At 36.4% G+C, this 16,078-nt stretch overlaps 1 long non-coding RNA gene across 1 annotated transcript in view; it reads left to right on the forward strand.

Moving 5' to 3' along the window:
* LOC111096377 overlaps positions 1-16,078 on the forward strand; it is a 352,626-nt gene that overhangs the window by 319,375 nt on the left and 17,173 nt on the right. The window contains exon 8 of the long non-coding RNA XR_005361180.1: positions 8,734-8,785. This is a non-coding gene — a long non-coding RNA (uncharacterized LOC111096377). The remainder of the gene's footprint in view (positions 1-8,733; positions 8,786-16,078) is intronic.

Genomic DNA, 16,078 nt, shown 5'->3' on the forward strand with positions numbered 1-16,078 from the left:
GAATGCTGTGGGGATTAGCCCCCATTCACAGCACCTTGCTTGGTCTCCTGGATGCCAGGAGTGGGTGGAGGCTCAGCTCCTGGCTGGGCCCTGATGATGCTGGAGATGGATGGTGAAACATAATGGTGACTAGCCGTCTTGCATCTTCTCACTTGATCTCAGCTTGCCCCTGGACCCGAGGGCACTGCCTAGAGGGGAAATAGAGTGTTGCCTACCTCTGTCAGACAGTCATCCCCTCAGCCCCTTTGATACCACCCCAGCAGGAGAGTTGGAGGGCCATCATTTACTTCCACTGCGAAGGGGATAGATTAGCTTCCCCTTGGTCTGCTCATACTTCACCCAGGGGAATCTGAATATCACTTCTTTCCCCAGGGTTGGAGGGTGGCATGGAAGATCAGCTGTCTGCTCAGTCCTGCTGGAACTGCAGTGAAGAATGTTAATTTGTGTCGGTCAGTGGCCCGGTAGAGGGCAGGAATTGCCAAAAAGGTTCTTTCATTGTTAGGCTGCCTTTTTCCTGAAACTTGGGTTAGGGGCAATGATCTTTTTTTTTTTTTTTTTTTTTTTAATTGTTTTGTCTGTGTCTGTTAATGGTTCTGGGTTGGGGGCTTTTGCAACTTCCCGTGTGAGATCTACAGGAGGCAATATGGAAACCCAGGTGACAAGCCACCGCATCCTTCCTCATGTAGAGATATACCTAAACGGTCTACCTTCTTTCCACCTTTTAGTCTTTCTACATTTGTTTGTTTTGTAATGTTCACAGATTTTTAGTAGGAAGGAGGACCTAGCAGGAGTGGGGCTACTTCATCTTTACCAGAAATTGAAAGGCCTAGGTATATTTTTGACTTTCCAGGAAGAGGCAAACAGGTACTAACTATCTTGAGCTAAAGACAATCCAAAAAAGCAAAACGCAAATCTACAACTGTCAAAAAAAAAAAAAAAAAAAAAAAAAAAAGCCTGAAGGGATACCAAAGACAAAATAAATAGATGTATTTGATACCACAAGGAATAAAAGAGGGAAGGATTACTTTATTTATGTCTTGAAGTTCTGAACAAGTCTGCATCCTTTCCCATTGGGTTTAATATCTGGAAGTTTAGGAGAGTTACAAAGGTTGATACTAAGTATGATGAGTCTTTTCCCTAGTAGTCTTTCAACCACTGATTTATTCTTGCTTAGTTTCGCGTTTTAAACAGGATTGTGCAAGCTTGGATAGAGCTTTTTGTATGGGTCAATCTGATCTGATGAGTTTGGCACCAATAATTTTGCCTGCACAAGAAGAATTTATATATATATATATATATATATTAAGGACAGCAAATATTTATATATTTTTAAATTTACTTTTACCACAAGTAGTCCTATATCTTGAGAAGATTTTCAATTAGGACTTTACTTAAAACACATAAACTCCAATATATTAATATTCAAGTTATCTATTATCTGCTTATAAGTAAGATGTTCCTCAAGATTTCATGAAAGAGGTGAACAGTAGAACCTTTAATCTAAGAATTCCATTTTCCCACTAGACCCCTCCTTACTAAGTTCACAGGTGTGATATTACAAAGGAGGAAAAAAAATGTTCTTTGGTTAAAAGTCAAAGGTGATGGTTATAGACTGAGATGTAGAAACATCTAGAGATTATTAGTTTCTTAGTCCTAAGAGAAATGTTGGGTGATGGTGGCAGTCTGTGGTATGAACAAACAATTTGACAGACTGTCCTTTAATATTTGCAGAAATTTCACCATGTGATTTTGAGAGAAAAAAATGGGAAAATGAACATGAGATTTCCCTTTGGGAACATTGTCATGCCCACCCATTTTAATTTTTTCTATAGTTTCTTCACTAGCGTAATTTAAATAATTTTCATTGTTCTTTCTGCTTCTATTGCCTATGAGTGTCTTTATCGATGAACTCTACGCACATTCTTTGATTAGGGTGAGAGCATCCAATTGCTTTATCTGGAAGACCACTAATTTATTCTAGACTTTATTCTGATTTTGTTTTAAGGCTACATCAGGATTTGTATTGTATAGTTGAAGATGTGGCAACAGAGCTGTTTCTCATTCCTGTTTTTGCTTTCATGTTAAATCCCATGGTTCTGCCTGGAAGCTTTCAAAGAAAGTGAGCTGGGGGTCACATCTGCTTCAGGATCTATTCTTGAGTGCTGTCTAAAGGGTTAAAGATCCTATTCCTGAAGTCACTGATAGACTCATCCTTTCTTAGCTTGCAGGACAAGATTACAGTGCAATCTATTTTCACAGAACAGACTTTGAGGATGGCCTCTTACAGCTCTTGCTCAACATCTGTAGCTTTCTAATCTCTGCAAGTCAGGGTCTATTAGGTTATTCTCAGAATCTGACTTTCCACTCTTTTTCATCCAATTTTTGGCATCTGAGATTCCTACTAATATATGAGCCAACTGATTTCAATCTGAGATTCCCAAATAATCTGTTTTTCGAACAACTCTCAATTCTTTTGTAAATTTCTGTGAGTGTAGGTTTTAGAAAGTGCTTAAAAATGGCTCCCAATTCAAAGACCAGGGTTTCACATCTTACCATGAAATAACTCGATCTCTTCTGAAGTGGGTTTAACATTAAGCAACATTTGAGACTTGGGAGTTTCTTGTTGACTAGAAGGGAAAGGAGATGAGTCAGAAAGAAAGGTAGTAATATGGGTAATATAGGATCCTAAGAAAGAGGAGGAGGACTAAAGGAATCAAGGCTGTTATATTCAAATTACAGTTTAGAAGAATCTAAGAGAGATGATTTCAAATTCTTTATACTTCCCATTTGACTGTCTAAAGAATCTTTTGAAAGCATTAATTTTGGAAACTGGATTTCTTTTGGAAGGTTCTGTACGCTAATGAAAAATAAAGACCATTTTCCTTGTAAAGTGCTTCTCAAATGAATAATTTTTTCAAGCGAAATTTGGCCAAAGTAACCACTGTAATTCTAAATTATCCTTGGCAAAACTATGCTACTGAAATGGATAAATAAATGAATTATAGTGAAAATAAAAAAATTAGAAAAAAAAATTCCAAAAGTTCTGCCAAGATCCAAGAGCTCAAAGACCTTGATTTGGCACAACATTCTCTCCAGAAGTCCCTTGAGCCTGTCATTCTCAGGTCTCTCTGACTGCAAGGGGACATGGAATGGGACTGAGACACCATCATGAAAACATTGATCTTCTGAATATGTTGCTTGTGCACTTTGTATTTTAGGCTCCTGTATTAATCATCTCAGGCTGCCATAACAAAATATCATAGGCTTTGTGGCTTAAACAACAAAAATTTATTTTCTCACAGTTCTGGGGGCTAGTAAGTCCAAGATCAAGGCACCATCCAATCTGATTCCTGGTGAGAGCTCTCCTCATTTGCAGATGACCACCTTCTTACTGTGTCCTCACATGGCAGAGAGAGAGATAGAGAGAACAAATTGTCTCCTGTCTCTTCATATAAGGACACTAATCCAGTTGGATCAGGGATCTACCCTGTGACCTCATTTAACCCTAACTATTTCCAAAAAGGCTTTTATCTCCAAATACAGTCATATTGGGTTTAGGATTTCAACCTATGAATTTTGAGGTGACACAGTCATTCAGTCTACTATAGTCCCTAACCTATTCATTAGCCATCTCAAATGTAGATAGAAGGTTTGGAATAAAGAATCTACCCTGAACCAGATTCTCATGAATAAGTCAAGACCAAGGCTGAGTCAAGATCTCATGAGAAAAAAAAGGATCTCATGAGACTTTCACAGATAACCCAAGGTAAATTTTGTCTTATAAGGAGCCTGGTGTGAACTTCTCCAGAGATGGACATATCAGGCCTACACCCACCTTCTTCCTTTGATCATCTTAACATACTTGCAAAAGAAAGTGTTGAGGACAGAGAGACACACAGTAGTATTTTTTAGTCACAAGATATCTTTTTTTTTCCAAGGAAAAGAGTTTTCAATCTGATCAGAGGAGCAAAGGATTCCTAAACAAGGACTTCTTATTCCTAGTAGACATTTGGAAGATGAAAATAAATGAATCACAGCTCTGGCCCACTGTGGAACATAGCACCCATCACAGAGAGACCCTAGACACGAAGCTTAAAGGGAGTCTCCTAGAAGTATGCTATTTCAATTCTGGAATCTTGAGATGCCATATTTTGTATATATTTTTACTGTTGAATCCCCAAAAGATGGCCTGAAAAACCTGTTGATGAAACAGAGCTAAACTTATTAGGTGTATCTCAGTAATGACCGTCTCCTTGATAGAGTCTTAGTCTACACTAAGAAGGAGGGTGTCAGAGAAGGATATTTATAAGGTTTATGAGGTGATTTTAAGGGAAGTCTTGCAAGGAGGCATATTAGTTGGGATTCTGCAGATTTTATGATATAATAGATTTGGATTGGTGGGTACAGTGAGGTAAGAGTTTTGAAACAGGCCCTGATGAGCAAGCTGCTAGTCTTGATAAGTAATCTCTTTTAGTTGGTTCAAGTCTTATCTTCCAGGAGCAGGTATTTCCTGGAGCAAGTAGTTAAATTATTTTTGCCTGGCTCCAGTATTGTTTGGCATGGGAATAGGAAAGTAAGCTTGGTCAAAGAATTGTTTAACACAGGGAAGCAAGGTAGGTTTGGTCTTGGTGTTCATTGGTATAGAGAAAAGTCCTGAAATATTCACATTTAAAGACTCTTTCTTAATAAATGTCTTTGAATTAAATCTAACCAACACTGCAAAATTTAAATTTAAAATAAAAATTTTTTTAAATTTAAATTTTTATTGTATAGTGTTAACGAGCTAAGTTGCAACAAAAGTAAGTGTAAGCTGTTAATAGCAAAAGTAGCAAAAAATGAAGGCAAGTACTTTCAACTTTAAGAACAGATGATAATGCCAACTTTATATCTGCCATTCTAAAAGCAGGAAGAGGCAAGTTTGAATTTGCCCTACAAAGGAAATAAGATCATAATTTAAAAAATCTATATAGCACAACATATTGTTCGATTTGGGAAGCAGACTCCAAGAACTCTGTATCTGTTGTCAGAGTACGTGTATTTGGGCATGTGCCTCTCTATGTCCCATCACACACAAGAAAATGCAGTATGTGGACACAAGCACTGCTCTGCACATGGAGAGTGGGAGCGAGTGTTTTCTCATCAAACAGAGAGGGCACAGGCTACAGGCCAGGCTCTGTGGCAAACATTAATAATACTGAGATGACTAAGGAATCCCTGGCCTCAATGAGTTTGCAGTAGAAGAGACGGCCCATCCATGTAAATGCATAATCATAAGAAAACATGGAAAGTGCAGTGGGAACCTTGAGAGGGAGTGATTAAGTATAGATAGAGGGATCACAGAATACTGACCTTGGGGCTGAGTCTGGAAGGATGAGGAGAGAGTGAGCCAAGCAGAGGGAAACGGGGTGGGCAGGCAGCTGTGAAGACTTTACACAGGAGAGATTGTGCGGGGATCAACAGACCCTCCTCCAACATTTGCAGGGTCTAGGACAAGGATACAGATGGAGGCCCCTATATCATATGTCTAAATATTTAAAAATTATAAATCAAGCTTAAAAGATTGAAATACGCAATTCTATTTCCTACCCTGAAAACATATCTTCATGACAATAAAATAGAAATATATGTGTAAAGCTATGGGGTTTTTTTTATAGCTAAAAGTTGGCAAAATAGTAAAGGCAACTAGCTTTAATTATTGTCGAATATTTCTGGGGAAGAGGCAAAATAAAAATAGAAACAATAGCAAAAAAATAAAGACAATAAATTACTTTATATATCTTTCATGACATTTACGCTTTCAATTCAGCAAATTCACAATGTCGTGAACAAGATTTTTACATATTTGCATTCATTCCATTAATAACTTAAAAAGTAAAAAATTAAATGCAACTGTACTCTAAGTTTAAAAAATGAAATGTATTTTCATCAAAAATGCAGACTGAAAAAATTATTAGCAAATGTTTCTAAATTATTTCTTTTTAAAATATTAAAAATCATTTATTAGGGGTGTCTGGGTGGCTCAGTTGGTTAAGCATCTGCCTTCAGCTCAGGTCATGATCTTAGGGTCCTGGGATTGAGCCCCGCATCAGGCCACCTGCTCCATGAGTAGCCTGCTTTCTCTCTTGCCCTCTGCTGCTTCCCCTGCTTTTGCTCTCTTTCTCTTTCTCTGTGTCAAATAAATATATAAAATCTTTAAAAATTTTATTTATTAAAATTAAAATCATTATTAGGAAACATTAAATTGTAACTCAAAATATTTAAAGTTGCAAATTTTATTTGATTTTAAAAAATATTCTCATGAAATGTATTTAACGCTAAATGTTATTCAAATTACCATTTTAATTAAAATTAATAATTTTAACTTTAAAAATAATTTTAGATTTTAATAATAAATCTTATTAAATATTTTCACAAAATGAAACTATTGACAACTCTGGTTTCATGTCCATCTATTTGTCAATACAAAACATGTGTCATGCTGCATGCATGCTACACCTGTCTATAGATAACAAATTTAAGAGTAATGTTCCTCTATTGCTGTATACAACTGTGGTGAACACAACACCATCTTCTATGAGTGCTTCCAGAATTATAAGCTGAATCTGAAAGAGAAGCAGGCAAACGGATGCTCAGAATTCCTGGGAAACAGTACTTTATTGTGAAAAACTCTACAGCATTCATGCTACCTGCAAGGAATGATCTGACAAGTTGAACATGTGGGGCCCTCTAACCAGGGGTCCAGGTCAGGGATGCAAGGTAATAGGGCACTTCTAGGAATCCCATCACCAAATGAAAGATAATGGTGACAACTGTCAAGGGCCTCATGAGCCATGAGAGGGAGGATCATCGCCAATTGTCCACTACTCAGGGAACAAATGTATTAACATCTTCTTTCACTGGTTTTCCTCCTATGGAATAACATCAGCTCCTCTCTGAGGTAGAAGTCTAGATAATCTGCTCAGAGATGATCGAAAATCTATTTTGGAAGTATGCCATGGAGCCCCACACCCTCAGGAAAGAGAAAAAAGTCAAAGGATCAAACAGTTCATAATGTCTTTTGAGAGTCCTCTGTATTTCCAGGAAGAATTTACATTTGAGAAAAGAATATACATATTTATATTCACACATAGAGACTTGTAGTTACTCCTACACACATATTGAAAAAAATTTCCTGACAAGTGATTTTCTTTCCCTGTTTTCTATAACCTAACTAAAGTGATACATCTAAACCCCAAATTTCACCACATGACTCCCCAGCAAAAATACTCTTCAAAAATACCCTTCAACACTCTCTCACTTCTAAGAGAAAGCCCAAGGTCCTTACAGTGACTTCCGATCCCTCCTTATCTCTCAGCTGCACCACTAATCAGAAACTCCTTGAGGATCTAGCAGCTTCTTCTTGTGTCCTGCTTCAACCATTCTCCCCACAACAGTCTGAGTGAGAAATGAGACAAAGCCATGGCCATGACTTAAAAGCCTATTAATAACTTTCTATTGCACATCAGACAAAATACAGTCTTCCGACCGTGAACTACAGAGGCTGCAAGATTCGGCTTTGCCTACTTCTCAAACTTAACATCTGCCATCTTCCTTCTTGCTCAGTATGATGCAGTCTCTTGGGCTTGTGTTCATTTTCTAAAACATATGGAGTTCCTTCCTAACTCAGGGCTTTGATACTTGCTTTTCCTTCTACCTGGAAAGTTCTCCTAATCTTCACATGACTGGTTCCTAGTCTTTCCCTGAACATCCCACTTAAAACACATTCCCAGTTATTCGCTCTCCAACACCCTATTTCCCTGTTTGCTTCATTCACAGTATCTTCCACAACCTATATTTTGTTCATTTCTTATTTATTTGTAGGATTGATACATTCTGCTTTCATGCAGAGAACGTTTCTGATTTGTTTGGTAATATTTTCAGTTTTCAGCAGAAAGCTAACTCATGAGAGGTGCTGACTATGTATTTGTTAGTTACCTACCTCCATGGGCTCATTTCCTAGCACTGGACACCTGGTATTTCACGTACCAATAATACCAAACATGTCATAGTTCCACCAAACCCTCAAAGGAGTAGCTACAACTATTTTATGCCTCTGTGTTTTTGCTTGAAGTGTTCCATTTCCCCCAGACAGTTCATCCCTCCTTCCTCACCTAGTAACCTCTCCTGATTCTTCAAGCCTCAGCTCAGGTTTCATCCCCAGAGACAGAGCTAAGTACACTTCCTTGTGCTTCCACAGAACTCTTCTTTTTTCAGTAGTTATCACTCTCTATGCTCATGTGTCTTCATTTACCTGTGCACTTTAGGAGTCAGGAACCATATCTTATTTTTTTATCCCCATATATCAAATACACTATGTATTAAACAAATGGTTAGTATACTGCAGATGTTAAGTAAATGTAGTTACATGTAATTGAAACATTTCTTCCACTTCTAACAGGGACGGTGACACACATAACCTCCTGGGCCTGACTGTCTGGGATCAAATTTCATACTTAGTCATCCCGTGAAAGTCACCTGAATGTGTGCCTCAGTTTCCAAATCCATAAAATGGGGTTGAAGATAAGGGCTATCTTAGGTTGTTGTAAAGATTAAATTCATTTGTTTAACTTAATTTAAAATTAAATTAATACATGTGAAACATTTCGAAGTGCCTACATGCCTAGCCAACACCCAATAAATGTCACCTGTACCTTTATCTGAATTGTGTTTCACATAATCTTTTTCTTTTTTCAGGACAACTGGAACAAATAAAAGAAGTTCTTCCAATATCTCTTCGTGTGTAATGGTAATAAACTTTAGTTTATGGCAAATTTGTGATTATCTTGGCACTAGCCTCTTTTCTAATTGGGCACACATACATAAATCGTGACTTTAGCTGCTTGACTGTTGTGTAACTTAAGGAGTATGTATATTGCCAGTCTGTGCCACTTGGCAGCTTAAAAAATTTAATTTAATTTAATTTTAAAAAGGGAGAAATGCAGTACATGTGAGATTAGTACTATGTAAATATGCTTAAATCTATCCCCATATGTTTTGTTCAAAATGTTTTACACTGTTCAGTCGAAAGAGAAAACAGATCTGATCGTATATCACCTCCTTGCTCAAAATTTTTCTATAGGTCTCAGAATAGGGGAGAAAAATGGAAATATCTCAATAGCCCCTTGAAAGAAATAAAATGGACCGAGGTAATGAAATAATAACTGGAAAAGACATAGAAAGAACAAATAATCATATAAAAATCAAGCTTATTAGTAATCAAAGAATATCAAATCAAAATCCAGGGTCTATCTTTTAACTATCAAATAGCAAAATTTAAAAAATTAATGTTCAGTGTTGGCAAGAATGCAGGAAATACACGTTTCTATATAGGACTGTTGGGGAGAGCAATTTGGTTCATGCTTTCAGAAAAAAAAAAATTGGAAATAGGTATCAATAGTCCTCTAAAACTTCCTGCCCTGTGGACTTAAAATCTCTTTCCCAGAAATAGTATGAGGAAATAATCAAATGTTTTGACAAATATTTAGTAGAGATTTTCATTGTTATTACTTATAATAATGAAACATTGGAAATAACCTCATGTCCAGCTAAATTAATTTATGTTACTGTTACACAATGAATTATGTAAGTATATAAGCAGTGCTTTTGAAGCATATATGGAAGCATAAAATATTTGTTTTATACTGATTATATAAAAGGTGGTATATAAATAATAAGTACAGCAATGCCAATCATATAATATGGATATGCATATTTGAGTGTATGTATTGTGTGTGAAAGGAAAGACATTCAAATCTTCATTATGGATTATGCAGAGGTATTTGGGTAAAGAAGCTGATTTGTGATTGTTGTTGTTGTTAATGCTTTTCTCCTAAGTATGTATATGTGTGTGTATATGTGTGTGTGTGTATGTGTGTATACATATTTTTAAACCAGGGCCTATGGTATGGTTTTTCTAATCAGAAAGATAATCTAACTAAAGTTAATAAAATTTTCATGTTGGCATTAAAAGGTCTCTGCAATTCAACACAATCTACCTTACTGCAACACTAAATTTCAATCTTAACATGGAAGCTATTAGAATTACAGGATTGGGAGACAGGTGGTCAGTTCTTTTTAAGTTCTGTTCTGACTTTGGAGAAAAATCACTTAACTACTATCAGTGTTTTTCTCAGCTGTTAAGAATGTGCACACTCTCTGTCTATTCCACCAAAGTTATTATGATTCCTAATTGAAATAGCATATATACTTAATAACTGTTTAACCAGTACCTATTATGTAAATAAGGTGTTTAATATATGAGAAGGATATAGAAATATGAGTGGTTATTACAAGCGTTAATCAAAATAATAAAAAATAGATACTAAAAAGTAAACAAAAAGATGATACAACTGAGCAGTTCATACTTAGGTCACCAAAACTAAATCTGTGATTTTATCTTCCCACCCTTTCCTGTCCAATCTATAATAAATGACTACTTTTAATAAACTCAGCCGAACAAAAAGTAACAATTACTTTCAAGAAAGTTGAAAATATCTAATGTTCTATTTTTCAGTAAATATGGGAAATTCTAGGTATTGAATTTTCTCTGTGTGGATGGAGTGAGTAGAGTTCAAATTTTTGTTTCAATTTGATCCATACTTCTTTCCCTGAAGAGCCAAAACCAAATATTTACTTCTTAACATACTTGAATTGGGCCTTTGATAATTATTCTCAGTAAGAATATATTGCATTTATTTAGCACCTTTCTATGTGTCAAAATATTTTCGTTTAAAATATCTTTACTAATTCTCACAACCACCCAGGGAGGTGCCATTAGCAGTTTTCCTTTAATTCAGTGGTATCTCCAGTAGTCTACTTAGAACCAGCTCACTCAGTTAGAGCCAACAGTGAATTTTTTTTGAATTTTGCAAGCTTTTTTTAAGCACAGACAATATTAAAAACTAAATTATACAAATCATATGTAAAACTTAGAAATAGATAAATTTTATTAAGATGTTCATAAATACCCAGAACCCATCACTTCCTAATTATTTTATGCATTTTACCGTAGTCTCTGCTCTTGAGTTTACGTACGTTTATTGCATCTCTGTAGTGGAAATGCCACATAATAGTGTGCTGACAACTCTGCCTTCAGTGGCATCATATTGATAGCTTGAAATCAGCCATGATGAGAGTGTTTACACCGCTATAACTGGCAAACGCTACAAATCATGGCTTGATTCATTGCTGTGTTAATAGACTAGACTGAAGACAATGATGGAGAAAATGTTAATAATGAAGATCAAACTTAAATGTGTGTCATGTCTATAGCCATATGCTGTGAATTGAACAAAGACTTGAGGAAGTATTTTTCTAGTACTTGTAAGCTCTTATGCCCCTCAGGGAAGAAGTCGCTCACCATTGATGAATGAGTGATGTTCCGATATATGTCTTCATTGTTTCATTTTTGTCTTACTCATTGACATAAATGAAAGTATCAAATAACATTCCATGACAGAACTACAGTCATTTATCAACCACAGATCAACCACTCTACAACAGTTGGCAAAAATCAAAGAAAGCATTCTGTGGGAATCAATTGGCTATATAGAGTATTATAGTAAAGAGTATATGTAATTATTATTTGTAATATATGTGCGATGCATTCCTTATATCAGTAAAATTTATGATGAAGTCGCATATGTATAGATAATACATTTTGGAAAAGAGCTATCATCATGTATCATCACACCACCATCTTTTAATGACAATAACGAGATTGAAAAGATAAATGGAAAAACAGTGCTTGTTGAGTGATAACCTCTATCCATCAATAATTTTATTTATTTATTTATTTATTTATTTAGATTTTAGTTATTTATTCATGATAGACATAGAGAGAGACAGAGAGAAAGACACAGGCAGAGGGAGAAGCAGGCTCCATGCACCGGGAGCCCAACGCGGCACTAGATCCTGGGACTGCAGGATCATGTCCTGGGCCAAAGGCAGGCGTTAAGCCGCCGAGCCACCCAGAGATCCCCAAATAATTTTATTTTTATTTCTTGCTTTTTCATGCTGGAAAGCAGCCTAAGATATACCTTCTTCTGACCTCAGTCTAAGTGTCAAATATATCACAACTATGCGTCTATCACTTTCCGTAATGATCACGAGTTCTAGCAGTTTGCCCCAGGTGTCAGAGAGAGTCCCAGGCACAAACCTTGTATTCTCCTCAGATTTCTTCCTCCGTTTCTCAGACCCAGGCCACCACAGTCATCCGCCACCCATGTGGCCACCATGTCTCCAAATTAAAGACCCAGCCTGCATAGCCTCCGTGCCCCACATGCCAAGTCGATGCATACTCCTGGCCATGTGTGAAATACCATAGTGCATACCGTGGGATCTGGCTTTTGAGCCACCACCGAGGGGCTGGATCACTCAACACAGAACTACGCTGTTACCAGTGTGATTTGACCAAAGGAAACAGGAGATGAGATAGAGCCAGGCAGATACCTGTTCCTTCCTTTCACCTTTCCATGAACTACCACAAGGTTCCTCCTTGCAGCTCTTCAGAGAAGTCCAAATGTTGAGCTGATTGGCAAGTATCCTCCTCTTAGCAGTCAGTCATACAGTAGCCAGTAGGGTAACAGATCATATTACATTGCTTCCATTCTTCCATGCCTCACTTTCTTTTCTCTTTGCCCTGCTTGTATGCTTTACATAAGCATCCACACTTTAATCCTTATCCTCTGCTCTGTTTTCTATAGGATCTAGGCAAAGACACAAACTTTAGCTAACTAATAACATTATTTTCAGGAATCCAAATGTATCAGCTTCCTGTGGCTGCTTTTACAAATTACTAGAAGCTGGTTGTCTTAAAACAACAGAAATGAATTCACTAACAGCTCTGAAAGCCAGAAATCCAAAATCGACCTGTTAGCAGATTTGCAGTCTTCCCGAACATTCTAGCAGAGAATCTCTTCCTTGTGTCTTCCAGCTACCAGTGGCTTCAGGAGTTCCTTGGTTTATAGCCACATTACTCTAATCTTTGCCTCTGTGGTCACATCGCCTCCAACCCTTCAAAACTCTCTGTGTTTCTTTCTTATAAAGATGCATATGATTGCACTTAGAGCACAATCCAGGACACGCTCTTCCTCTCAAAACAATCACATCATTTGCCAATAAAGTAATAATATTCACAAGTCCAGAGATTAGGACCTGGACATATCTTTCTGGAGGACATTGTCCACCTCGCTACACATGGGAAGAAACAATGTTGCTTATACTAGCAAATCAATTAAATATTAGGAAGAGGAAGTATTTTTATAGGAGATACTTCTGTAAAATTTGCAAAGCATGCTCCTCCTGTGATAGCGTAACTAGATATACATTTATTCAAACAAAATGCAAAAATCAAGCATAAGAGAGGGGAGATTAAACAATGCAAAAGTTTTTATCCTGTTATTCATCCACTAAAACATTAGGGTCATATCAGCTGCTCCAGCAGGCACAGAAGACAATGGCTGTCTTTGAAATGCAGAATAAGTGTTTTGAAGTGGTACCAGTTTGGAGGGAAAGAATTTCTAATTATTAAAGCAAAATCTTTTTTTTTTAAAAATAACTGCTTAGGGTTTGCCTTCCATTTTATCACATTTTTTCTTTACACAAAAGGTTTTAGCTTCATTTCTGCCTTTAAAAAAAAAAAAAAAACAAGGAAAGCTAGTGTGAAGGGTTACTGCAGGGGACAGGAGAGGAAAAGGAGGAGGCAAGCTCTGTAAAGTGAACAGCTGGGTGTGCCCCATCTGAAGGTGGCTGCTAATATCACATTGTATAAGATCCCAGTGTGAATTCCAGCTGTGATCATGTACTCTGTTCTCCCATCCACGGTGTGTACAAAAGGAATAGTTATCGTTTGCATATTTGAATTCCACAAGCATTTTTTTTTTTCATTTGTTAGTGTCTTCAATTTTTCTTCTTCAATTTGCTTTGTAAGAATAGGCTCCTTTCTCTGGGCTGGAAAAAAAAATCCTGGCACAAAATAATATGATGTGTTTATATTTGAGTTTCTAAATATAATTCATACCATACTCATCTATCATTGTCTCATTTATCATTTATTCTTTGTACTGTAGTTACAATTACGACATCCAGGAGAAAGGCAGGTTTTCTGACTCCTAAATGCCCCTGGGTCTTTCCTTGCTCACTGAACAGTTCTAAATGAAATACATTTAACTCACTGGGTTGTAGGTTTCTGCAATGCAATTTTCAGCTTACAGGTAAAGCTAGTTATCATTAGAAGCTGATAAGCTCTACAAGCAAAATCATTTAGGAAAGAAATGCTTCCACTTTATCAATCTTTATATGAATTCATAATTCAATAAATATATTTTATGGCTTAAGTTTCTCAAATTACTTAAGATCACTGTGATTATAGATACCTTATCCCCTCTTAATTCCTAGAAATCAAGCGTCAACAAGTTTGATTTTATAAAACAGGCCTGCCTTTGTCTCTTCTTTCCTTACTGGCATGTAAAAGTCCCACTGCACATTTATTGGGAATGGGTCTCAACGCCCTGGACTAATCTCACACAGGCCATATGATCAGACTTCTTGAATCATTCTTGTGAATTTTTGGAGCCCATGGTTTCCAGGGGAGTGTAATATGCTGCATAACAACTCTAGAGGCCCTTACATCTTTAGTAAGGGATGATACTTGATTATTACAATATTTCTACATCCAAAGAGAGTTCTGGGTATTTTGGTGGTGTACCTTGATGTATACAGCATATATACTGTATGATATGTATATATGTGTGTGTATTTATATATGTATATAATGATGTATGCATATAACAGTATGGTATACAGTATGACATATAAGTGGTGAACGGGTACATGAAAAAGTGCTCAACATAACTAATCATCAGGGAAATACAAACCTGAACCACAATGAGATACCACCTCACACCTGTTAGGATAGCTATTATAAAAAGACAAGAGAAAACAGGTATTGGCAAGGATGTGGAGAAAAGGGAACCCTTGTACACTATCAATGGGAATATAAATTGTTATAGCCACTATGGAAAACAGTATAGAGTTTCCTCAAAAAAATTTTAAAAAGAACCAGTATATCTCCAGAATCCCATTTCAGAGTATATATCCAAAGGAGTGAAATCAGTATCTCAAAGAGATATTTATGCCCTCATGTTCATTGCTGCAGTATTATTCATAATAGCCAATATGTGGAAACAACCTGTGTCTGTCAGTGGATGAATAGATAAAGAAAATGTGATTATATAAATATAACGGAATATTATTCAGCCATAAAAAAGAATACCCAGAAATCCCGTCATGTGCAACAATGTGGATAAATCTGGAGGACATTATGCTGAGTGAAATAAACCAGATGAAAAAGGACAAACATTGAGTGATTCCACTTATATGTGGAATCTAAAAAAAATTGAATTCGTAAGAATCAGAAAATAGAATGATAGTTCCTAGGGATAAAAGCAGGGTGGGGAGCAGGGAATGGGAAAATACTGATCAGAGGGTATAAACTTTCAGCTATAAGATAAATAAGTTTTGGAGATTTAATGTACGGCGTGGTGATCATAGTTAATAATACTGTGTTTTGTACTTGAAATTTGCTAAAAGAGTAGATCTCAAGTGTTCTCACCAGAAAAGAAAAAAATGGTAATTATGTAAGATAATGAAGTGTTAATTAATTTGATTGTGAAAATCATTTCACCAAGTATATGTATCACATTGTAGACTTTTAAAAATCACACTCTACATGATGTGGATGGAACTAGAGGATATTGTGCTTAGTGAAATAAGTCAATCAAAGAAAGACAATTATCATATGATTTCATTTATATGTGGAATTTAAGAAACAAAACAGAGGATCATAAGGGGAAGAGAGGAAGAAATAAAACAAGATGAAATCAGAGAGGGAGACAAACCATAAAAGACTCTTTATCATAGGAAACAAATTGAGGGTTGCTGGAAGGGAGTGGTGAGGGGGATGGTGTAACTGGGTGATGGACATTAAGGAGGGCACGTGATGTAATGAGCACTGGGTGTTATATAAGACAGGAATCAC

Source organism: Canis lupus, chromosome 6 (assembly GCF_011100685.1).
Source record: "Canis lupus familiaris isolate Mischka breed German Shepherd chromosome 6, alternate assembly UU_Cfam_GSD_1.0, whole genome shotgun sequence".
Lineage (NCBI taxonomy): Eukaryota > Metazoa > Chordata > Mammalia > Carnivora > Canidae > Canis > Canis lupus.